The following is an 11,112-nucleotide window of genomic DNA, read 5'->3' on the forward strand; positions in this document are numbered from 1 at the left end:
TCAGAAACTAGAAAATAGCTTGAGAGAAAAAAAAATGACTGAAATACTATAAAGACCTTTTTCGGTCTTTCTAAACAAGAAACCAAACTTGCAGCTGACTTTTCTGGATATTTTGCCAAGATGACTAAGGTCATTGGTAACTACTCTATTCTCATGTAACACCATCAAAAATATCTACCATAGAAATAGATCAGAAATTGTAATATTTACTTTGTAAAAAGTACAAGGCTTGTGTGATGTGTACTCATGTATATTTATAAAAATGGGTCAAAATATAATGCAATAAAAGTCTAAAAATGGAACTGGAGAATTAGAACCAGATTCCATATTCTCCTATTGATTTATTTTTCTTATCTATTTTCTTTCTGCTGGAAACATATCTACTAAAAAATTAATTTGGCATCAGTAATGTGTACAAGTATTAACTCCACTTTCAACTTGGGCCTCAGCCTTCTGACAATAATGAAATACTTTTTTTTTGAGAGGGAGTCTAGCTCTGTCGCCAGGCTGGAGTGCAGTAGTGTGATCACAGCTCACTGCAACCTCCACCTCCCAGGTTCAAGCGATTATCCTGTCTCAGCCTCCCAAGTGGCTGGGACTACAGGCACGCACCACCACACCCAGCAAATTTTTGTATTTTTAGTAGAGACAGGGTTTCACTATGTTGGCCAGGATGGTCTCGATCTATTGACCTCATAATTACCCACTTCGGCCTCCTAAAGTGCTGGGATTACAGGCGTGAGCCAAGTCTTCTGGCCAATAATGAACTACTTTTAAGCCCTACATGTCAAGATTACTTCCACCAAAGAGGAGTGGTAGGTGCCTAACATCCCCTGAGGAGGAGCCTCACTGCTCCCTTCTTGCTGGAAATCCTCACCCCACCCCGGAAGGATCAGACTGGTACTGCCTTGGGGGTCACTTGGGTAATTGATCTCCATGAACTTGTAAATATTTACTCCAAAATTTCCATATATTCCATTGGTTTATTTTCAAATCTTTTTTATTTTGTTCCCTCACATATATTTTTCCTTCATTTTATCATTAAATATTGGGATCCCACAGAGTTCCAGACCTGACCCATTGTTCTTCCCCATCACCTATTCTACATGACTTCATTCCCTCTCGGAATTTTTGCTATCACTTGCTAGGGGCTCCCAAATCTATGAATCCAGCAGAGCCTCTCACCAGTAAATGAGAGTCATGTCAAATTCCCACAAAACAGCTCTAGATTTTTACCATTCAATTTAGATTTTTATCAAGTGTGTAATTACAGTCTTAAGACAATGCAGCCACGCGCGGTAACTCACACTTGTAATCCCAGCACTTTGGGAGGCCGAGGCAGGTGGATCACCTGAGGTCGGGAGTTCGAGACCAGCCTGGCCAACATAGTGAAACCCTGTCTCTACTAAAAATAGAAAATGTAGCCAGGCATGGTGGCAGGTGCCTGTAATCCCAGCTACTCAGGAGGCTGAGGCAGGAGAATCGCTTGAACCCAGGAGGCAGACATTGCAGTGAGTTGAGATCGTGCCATTGCACTCCAGCCTGGGCTACAGAGCAAGACTCCGGCAAAAAGAAAAAGACAGTGCAGTCTTACTTAAATTAATAATTCACTGTTCTTCATAATAGCACGCTAACAAATTAATTAACTAATAGCTTTTCCTGGTCACTACACAACCACCACCACCACCACTACCACCAGCCCTGGCTCTATCACACCTTGTTTTTTCTCCTAAGCCTCTTTGCAGATTTATAGTCACAGTCTCAGATGCTGAAATTCCTAATTTGGGAAATATTGTCAACACACAACTCCACAAAGGCACCACAGATTACATGTGCTTTAGGAATACAAAAACAAAAACCAAGAAAAAAAAAATCAAAACAAGAAAAACATGAAAGAACCAATACTGAGTATCCAAGTGCATAATCTCATTTGACTTCATGTGTTTATTTGCATCTTTATTTCCCAGAACCAAGAAATGAGGAAGGGGAGTGAGGAGCAAAAACACTTCTCTGAGAAAAAGTTCCAGAAATAAAACTGTAGGTAGGAGATCGGGTAGGAAAAGAGGTGAAAAAAGTGCTGCGTTTTCCACTTACACTAATTAAATCTAATCACAGCTGCCAACTAACTGTTGCATTGTGGGTATATAAAGTCAGCTTAAAGCCTTCATTCCTGATTAAATCAGTACAAGCAGTCCTAATGGCACTAATGATAAAGCAAGCCCCATTAGACTGTTAAAATATAACAGGGATCCACTTTCACAGGTCGTTGTATTTCTACGTAGCAAGAGCCTGCCACTCCGCAAGTGCATCAGTAATCATTTTCTCTTTCTTGATCTTTTGCTCCTTTCCCCAGGGCTTGCAGTAAACTTGAGGTAGAACAATGAAGTCTTTCATGTGGAAGAAAAGAAAAAGAAAAGAAAAAAACCCTCTGAAGGCAATGGTCTCTCTCTCTCCTTTTCTACATCACTGTAAGCATACTAAAAGAAACAAAAGGAAAGGATCAACCCCCTTTCCAGTGGTCAAAAGGTATTTCAGAAATAAAGGAAGAATCCTTGAGAATGGCTTTGTGTCTGTCTGTCTTCCAATTGACTGCCACCGATGGTATGTGTTAAACCTTTTCAATGTCAGGAATCCAAGCCCAGAACAACAAGCAAAGCACAGGCTCAGGTTGTCTTCTACAAAACAACGAATGACATTTTGCTAGGATGACCAAGGCCCTTGGCATTATAGAGATTTCTGTAAGAAAACATGCTGGCACCATGGAGCAGTTTGAATGTTTAGACAGACAAACATAGACCAACCTCCTAAACTTGATTTTATTGTTTACAAAATAATTTAATGAGATGAATAGTGAGATCTTGAAACTTCCATTTAACTTCAGAGTCAAGAAAGAAGCCAAGTAAAATAGAGAGTTTGGAAGATTAGAACCTACATTATGTCTAGATCTCAACTATTTCCTGTTCTTCAGTAGAAAGCAAAAGAAAAGCCAGAATGTTTAAAAGTAGAACCAGTACTCCATAAGATCTAATCAGTGCATTGTTCGTAATCCACAAACTACTCAAGAGGCAAAGGACTCAGGAGTCGCTGCTTCTGCTTTTTTTTTTTTTTAATAGATTGTTAACAGTAGACCTTTTAGTCCAATATGTCCTGCCTTAATATAGTGTTAAAAATTATTTCAAAATAATGTTCCTTTATATTTGTATAATACTTTACAAACTAAAAAGGAAGGTGCCTAACAGGATTTATTCTTCATAAACTCACTTTATCCTGACTTCAACACAGGTAGGTATTATCTCCACTATTAGCGAGCCAGTGTGAGTGATAGCAACTCAGTTATATAAATGAGTAGTCAGAGCATTGCAGAAGCTAAGAGGATTAGACAAGAGTCTTATACTTTGGAAGTAATAGAGCCCAGAAATGAAACCTATTTGTTCATCTAGCTTTATGTTACCACATGAACAAATTATATTTAAATAACATAGAAAGCTACATTTTATAAGAGGCAAGTAGGCAGTTTTAATCCTGTTTAACTCATCATATACCAAAGCAAAAGCATTTGTCTAAGGACATTCAGCCTCATAATCAACATTAGCCAAACACATTTAGAATGGAGGATCAATGCTGCATGAATGTGTACTCACTGATGAAGTTAATTATTAACGTCTTCATCTGTTAAAACAGAACCATACTGGCACAGGCAGGGACCCCAGCTGAACCCCTCTCTTCTAATACTTCAAGTGGTAACAGCTAATATCAATTTTAATATTGCTGATTTACATGTCATAAGAAATGCATCTGGCTGCGCTTCCCTGGAGGCTTATTTAGAAGTGAAAACAAAGGTACTATTTATAAAGATTCTCTATGTTCTTAATTTAATTGGAAAAGCAGAAAGTCACAAGACAGACAGTTACATTTGGGTCATGGTGCGTAATGTCTTTGGTATACTATGAGTGTTCAATCAATCTTAAGGCACAACATAATGAAGATTTTCTGATTTCTATATATTTTAACTAATATTTATTGAGTAGTTGGTATCCAGAATGCATTTTAAGACTGTGAAAATGGGCTGGGCATGGTGACTCACGCCTGTAATCCCAGCACTTTGAGAGACTGAGGCAGATGAATCACCTGAGGTCAGGAGTTCGAGACCAGTCTAACCAATATGGTGAAACTCTATTAAAAATACAAAAATTAGTTGGGCATGGTGGCAGGCACCTGTAGTCCCAGCTGTTCAGGAGGCTGAGGTGGGAGAATTGCTTGAATCTGGGAGGCAGAGTTTGCAGTGAGCCGAGATCATGCCACTGCACTCCAACCTGGGTAGAACGAGACTCCATCTAAAAAACAAAACAAAACAAAACAAAACAAAAAGACTGGGAAAATGAATAATATGACTAGATCTGGCATATAAATATCTATGTCTATATACCAGCTACATACATACATATATATATGTATACCTTAATAAGAGCCACCCAGCCTTAGCAAGACCCACCCATGCCTTCAGAGATTCCAATATAAAGATGTGTGTGTGTGTGTGCACATGTGTATATATATATATATCTTCTTCCTCCCAAAGTCATTAAAATTATATCAAGGAGATAAAAATTTGTAAACTGAATTTGGAAAAAGATGGACAGTGGGTTCAATGGAAGAATCTAACTTTGCTCCCACCAGAAACCTCTATAAAATCACTGTAAAGGGACAGATAAACAGACAGATATAGATATGCTTTTACAGATATATACCCAAAAATAAATGAAAATAATATAACAGCACAAAATTTGGGAAGTCAGGAAAGCAGTCATATGATTGTTTACTAAAGAGCCTTGCAGACCCAAGAAGAAAATGAGGAAAGCTGAAAACTGATTTGACCTAAACTTCACTTCGAAATCACCAAAAGTCTCAGAAACCAGCAGTATCAGATACCTCTGGAATGGGAGATTAAGGGGGATGGAGAACCAAAATAAGAAAAATTGGCTGGAAGATTTAAGAAAAAGCAATTGGAAGCTGGGGATGGTGGCTCACACCATCAATTCCAGTGCTTTGGGAGGCTGAAGCAGGAAGGTTGCTTAAGCTCAGGAGTTTGAGATCAGTCTGTGCAACATAGCGAGATCCCATCTCTATATAAAAATAAGGTAATAAATGAAATAAAACTAAAAAACAATCCCTCTCCCTGAATTCTATTCATGCCACTGAGTCAATTCCCTTTCACAATTGCATAAGACTAGAAAGTTTAAACAGAGACTCAACTGAAAGGGAACCCACATCATAATTGAGGGTGTGAGTGCCAGCCCGAAAATGTGTGGGCTACTAGATTCCTAGCAGACATAAGATTAGAAGATATCTCTAGAGAATCAGCAGAAGTGGAAAGACTTGATGTAATATTAGGAGTTCCCCCAATAGTAGCCCGGGCAAATTGTCCTACAAGGAAACTCAGCCTTAACAAGAACCACCCATACCCTTGAAAATTCCAATCAGAAATTGGATTTCCACACCCTGAATCACGGACAGTCAGACAAAGAGTACCAGAATCTGATGAAAATTTCTAACGTGGAACATATAGGCAAGAAAAAAACTAAATAAAACACTTAGAGAAAAGTGACTAAACAGAGAGAAGGCTTCACAAAAATTCTCATTAACATCCCCAGAGAGAGGATTTTCATTTGTACAGATTGCTAACAACTAAGTAGCATTTATGAAAAAAGAATAAGATGGTATAAAATATAATACATTCAGAGCACAAAACAATTATAAGATTGAGGGATCCCAGGATGAATGTGGAATGTGACAAAACAATCTATTATAAATGTGTGAAATCACCTCACTGAAAGAAGGGGTGGGATGCTGACTGAAATTATATTGGAAATATATGGAGTCTGCAAGATTTTTTTTTTTTTTTGAAATGGAGTCTCACTCTGTCGCCCAGGCTGTAGTGCAGTGGTACGATCTCAGCTCACTGCAACCTCTGCCTCCTGGGTTCCAGCGATTCTCCTGCTTCAGCCTCCCAAGTAGCTGGGATTACAGGAACGCACCATCACACTTGGCTAATTTTTGTATTTTTTAGTAGAGACGGGGTTTCACCATATTGGCCAGACTGATCTCGAACTCCTGACCTCGTGATCTGCCCACTTTGGCCTCCCACAGTGCTGGGATTACAGGGGAGAGCCACCGCGCCCAGCCTGGAGTCTGTAAGACTAAAGGTAAAAGAAATTACACAAGCACTGAACTCTAGTTTATAAAGTTATTCTTATGAGGGCACCAGTTAATTTCGATGTCATGATACATGTATATTGGAAATGAACAATCAAATAAGTGGATGTGGGATGCTATGAGCCAAGATTCTCACTCTTGGAGTGTGAGTTTACATATAAGAAAAAGAAGCAGCTAGAATAATTTGTGTAATATATTAGAGCTGAAAACATCCATCTGAACTCATGTTTTTGCTTAATATCGATACCAATGTTACATACACAAATATTAAGAGATATATGTATATATGAGTTGGTGTGCACACATCTATTGCTTGCTCTGCCAGCTGAGAGGCTCTAGATGCAACAATGTTCTGCTAGTGACAAACACATCTAATGCTCAGATCTTGGTTTCTAATACGATTTTCTAGTAAAAGGAACTAGGTCTTCTTGGAGAAATGTCCGATTCTAGGATTGGGAAAGGAAACATACTAGGTAAGACTGAAGTATTTTACAGTGCCAGACAGTAAAAAATAATGCTCCCAAATAAATAAATAAATAAACCCATAATGTTGAAGGTATTCAAAAAGGTCAAAGGAGCCAACTTAAAAAACCCCTAATGGTCAAAGCTGGAATAATTCCAGCAACAAAATAAATAAAGTAGTATTAGATGATAACCCAGAGTATAAAATAAGTGTTTATGAATACATGCTGTTATAAATAAATAATTGAATAAATAAATAAGGGAGAGAAAAGAGAAAAATCTCCCATGCAGGAGAATTTCAAATAATTTATGTGGACAAAGAGGTAGAGTATAACTCCCCACCTAAGTATGAGTGGTGGGGAAGGGAAGTGCCACACACTTTTAAATGACCAGATATCACGAGAACTCACGGTCACCAAGTCACCACCAAGCCATGAAGAATCTGCCCTCATGACCCAAACACCTCCCACCAGGCCCCATCTCCAGTATTGGGGGTTACCATTAAACATGAGATTTGGGTGGGGACAAATACCCAAACTATATCACATACTTTTAGGCAAATTTAGATAATGACACCAGAATAATTAAAATCCCAAGCTGTTAAGAATCAGACATAATTTTCTCCTTGTGGGGAGGAATGAGGCAGCTGCTTATTTTTTCTTATTTGAAATCTTTAACTAACAAGGCTGTATATTACTTTTAAAAAGATAAAAGTGGCCAGGTGCAGTGGCTCACACCTGTAATCCTGGCGCTTTGGGAGGCCAAGGCAGGTGGATCACCTGATGTTGGGAGTTCGAGGTCAGCCTGACCAACAAGGAGAAATCCCGTTTCTACTAACAATACAACATAAGCCTAGTGTGGTGGCGGCTGCCTGTAATCCCAGCTACTCAGAAGGCTGAGGCAGGAGAATTGCTTGAACCTGGGAGGCAGAGGTTGCAGTGAGTCGAGATTGTGCCACTGTACTCCAGTCTGGATGACAGAGCGAGACTCCATCTAAAAAGAAATAAATAAAAGGATAAAAGGTGGCTGGGTGCAGTGGCTTAAGCCTGTAATCCCAGCACTTTGGGAGGCCAAGGCGGGTGGATTCCCTGAGGTCAGGAGTTCGAGACCAGCCTGGCCAACATGGTAAAACCCCATCTCTACTAAAAATACAAAAATGAGCCAGGCGTGGTGGCAGGCGCCTGTAATCCCAACTACTCAGAAGGCTGAGGCAGGAGAATTGCTTCAACCCGGCAGGCAGAGGTTGCAGTTAGCCGAGATAATGCCATTGCACTCCAGCCTGAGTGACAGAGTGAGACTCTGCCTCAAAAAAAAAAAAAAAAAAGATAAAAGTTATCTTTGAATGACTAAGATGCCATTTCTGTCATGAGGAATCTTGCACTCTGTACAGAAAACTGATTATATAAGGAGGATGAAAGAAGAGAAAGAAGTAGGGAGGTGACAAAATCTTTATTGAATGTCTACTTGGTGTTATACATTTTGCTGGATAAATTACATATATTATCTCATTTAATCCTTCTACTGTTGCAGTGACTTCCCCCATTTTACTCTGAACAATGAACGCTTGAAAAGGTTAGCTAATTTATTTAAGATCACAAAACTTCTCCATACCAGAGGAAGGAATCAAACCCAGGTCTATCAAAGTCTTAATTTATGTACTTCCTCACATAGAAGGCAGTCATCTCAGTACTAAAGATATTTAGTACTAAAGTACTAAAGTACTAAGTACTAAATATATTTGGATATCAGTAAGATTTTTAAGATAGACACTGCTCTCTTAGACAAAGTTGTAGTAAAGGACAGGGTTACCTTACAGATCTAGGACACAGCAGGATAAGTCAAGCTTCAACCCCTTGGTGAGACCTTCTCTAGAGAAGCAGACCGCTGAGGGACAGTTTTTGATGTCTGTGCCCTATCTAACACATTCAAAACTCTTAACAGCCGGAGAGATGAATGATTCATCTAAACCCATCCCAGGGGTCCTGAAATCTTCCCCTTTGTTGCAGTGAGACACATTAACTGGAGAAGAGATGGCCTCCTGCAAATCTCCATCACAGTCAACCCTCCCATCTTCTTGTTCCACTTCCCTGTCACTCACCTATGAGATTTGGAGATAAGCTAATCTGGTCACACTGTTCTTCAGCTGGTCCCTTTTGGAGAAATCTTTTTAGGTATTTTGGTCACCAACTTATTCCCTTCCTTGGAGTAATTTTTGTTAAACTCTCACCACCCTCTTCACTTTTAATTCCTCTTCCTCTTTTCCTCCTCCTCCTCCCTTTCTTTCCTCTTCCTATTTCTCTTTCTCTTCCTTTTCTCTCTTTCTCTTAGTTGGTAACTGTGCCTACCACATCTCCAGGAAACATACAACATCAATTTTATACCCTAAAATCCAATCAACCTCCATACACATCCATTCTTCCTTTCCTCCCGTGTCAGAAGAAGAGGAGCCCTTCTTCTAGGCAAAGCTAATTCTGCTGCTTTTGTCCTTATCCTGTTTACTCCTGCTTATCCTGGAGTCTGTGCCATCTTTTATTATCTCTCCTCTGCCTTTTCACTCCTCCTTCTCCATGAGCATCTTTCCCTTACTATAAAACATAACTAACCTGCTCCCACTGGTGAATATCTTTTCTTTCTTCTCAATTCCACTTTCTTTCCCAGGTGTCTGTGGAGCATGTGCTATGTACCAGACACTGTGCTGGGTGATGAGAACACTTTGGGAAATGAAACATCCAATCCCTGCCCTCAGGGAGCTTACAGTCTAGTGAGAGAGCAGATGATAAGTAGGCATATAAATATAAATGTATAAATTTCCACAAATAGGGCACAGTGTTAGAGAGTAAAGGGGGAGTCCTCTAAGTTAGGGTAGCCAGAAAAAAGTTCCTATGATTCCGGCCGGGCGCAGTGGCTCACGCCTGTAATCCCAGCACTTTGGGAGGCCGAGGCGGGTGGATCACCTGAGGTCGGGAGTTCGAGACCAGCGTGACCAACACGGAGAAACCCCGTCTCTACTAAAAGTACAAAATTAGCTGGGCCTGGTGGCACATGCCTATAATCCCAGCTACTAGGGAGGCTGAGGCAGGAGAATTGCTTGAACCTGGGAGGCGGAGGTGGCGGTGAGCCAAGATCGTGCCATTGCACTCCAGCCTGAGCAGCAAGAGTGAAACTCCGCCTCAAAAAAAAAAGAAAAAAAAAGAAAAAAAAAAGTTCCTATGATTCCATCACTTCCATTACTGGAGTTCAGACGGTTATCTCTCACCGAGGTTCTAATGAACTCTTAACTGGATTCTCTGCTTACAAATTCCCTTTTCTGGTCCTTTTCACATATTACTACCATAATTCAGTGTCTAAAACAGATCCAAACTTGTCATTCCTCTATTTATGCCTTTAGTAGTTTCTCAATACCTGCAAGCCCAGATACTTGAGCCCAACATTTTAAAACACCTAGATGAGTAAAGAGACTAGAGATTGCTCTATAAACAGAAACCAGTGCTGTGAGCAATGTTTGGTGCTGATGTTAATCTCCAGAACTCCCTTGGGCTTGTTATTTTTGACAGCCATTCTCTATTTTTATTTGTCTTCTTCAACAAAACAAAACCAAATGAAGAATGAAGAGCATCTAATGGAAGACCTAGAGCAATCCCATTCTCTCCTGCGACTACTAAGTAGTTCTAAGAAACAGGTTAGGCTGTGGAACCTGCAAAGTGGAGAAGAAAGTGGCTGAAACTCTGGAAAAAGAAAGGGCCACACAGTTGACTGCTGCAGGAGACCAAATTTGACATTCTTCTTTAAAATGCTATTAGGAAAACTGGTCAACTAAAACAAAAAGAAACTAAATTTAGTGAATTTCTCATTTGGTGAAATGGGCTTTTGTGAATTGACCATTGAGTGAGTTTCTTCAAGAGTCTAAGGGAATTTGACATTCTGACTATTTGACAGATTCCACCAGGGGGAAGTAAATTATATGAGTCAAGGTTAATGGCATGGGCAGAGGAGCTTCTGCCCCACTTCCTTTTTAGTAGCTGAGAGCATATTGTGTCTCTTGTTGCCTCTGTGTCAGCCTGTGGTTAGCAAAGCGTGGGTCTAAACTTCACGTTCCCAATCTGCCCCAAAAGAGAACATGGAACTTAATTGAGGGCCTGATTAGGAGCTTGATAGAAGATGTCTTGACAAAGAAGATGAGATGACCTGTTAGTGGTGAGCCAGAGATGGTTTGCTGGGTCAGAGCCCTGCCTATTAAATTATAAGAAAATTTGCAAGCCAGTTGTTAAACACAGCAATAATTAAAAACAAAGATATTTAAACTTACATTTAAATTAATTCTATTAAAAATAAAGACAAGAAATATTCAAAATTGTCGCTCCATAGTTATTAGACTACATTTTACATATTATATATGTTCTTGAGCTTATATGCATCTATTCTTTTTTTTTTTTTTTTTTT

This window comes from Colobus angolensis, unplaced genomic scaffold, assembly GCF_000951035.1.
Source record: "Colobus angolensis palliatus isolate OR3802 unplaced genomic scaffold, Cang.pa_1.0 Scaffold257, whole genome shotgun sequence".
In the NCBI taxonomy this organism is placed as follows: Eukaryota; Metazoa; Chordata; class Mammalia; order Primates; family Cercopithecidae; genus Colobus; species Colobus angolensis.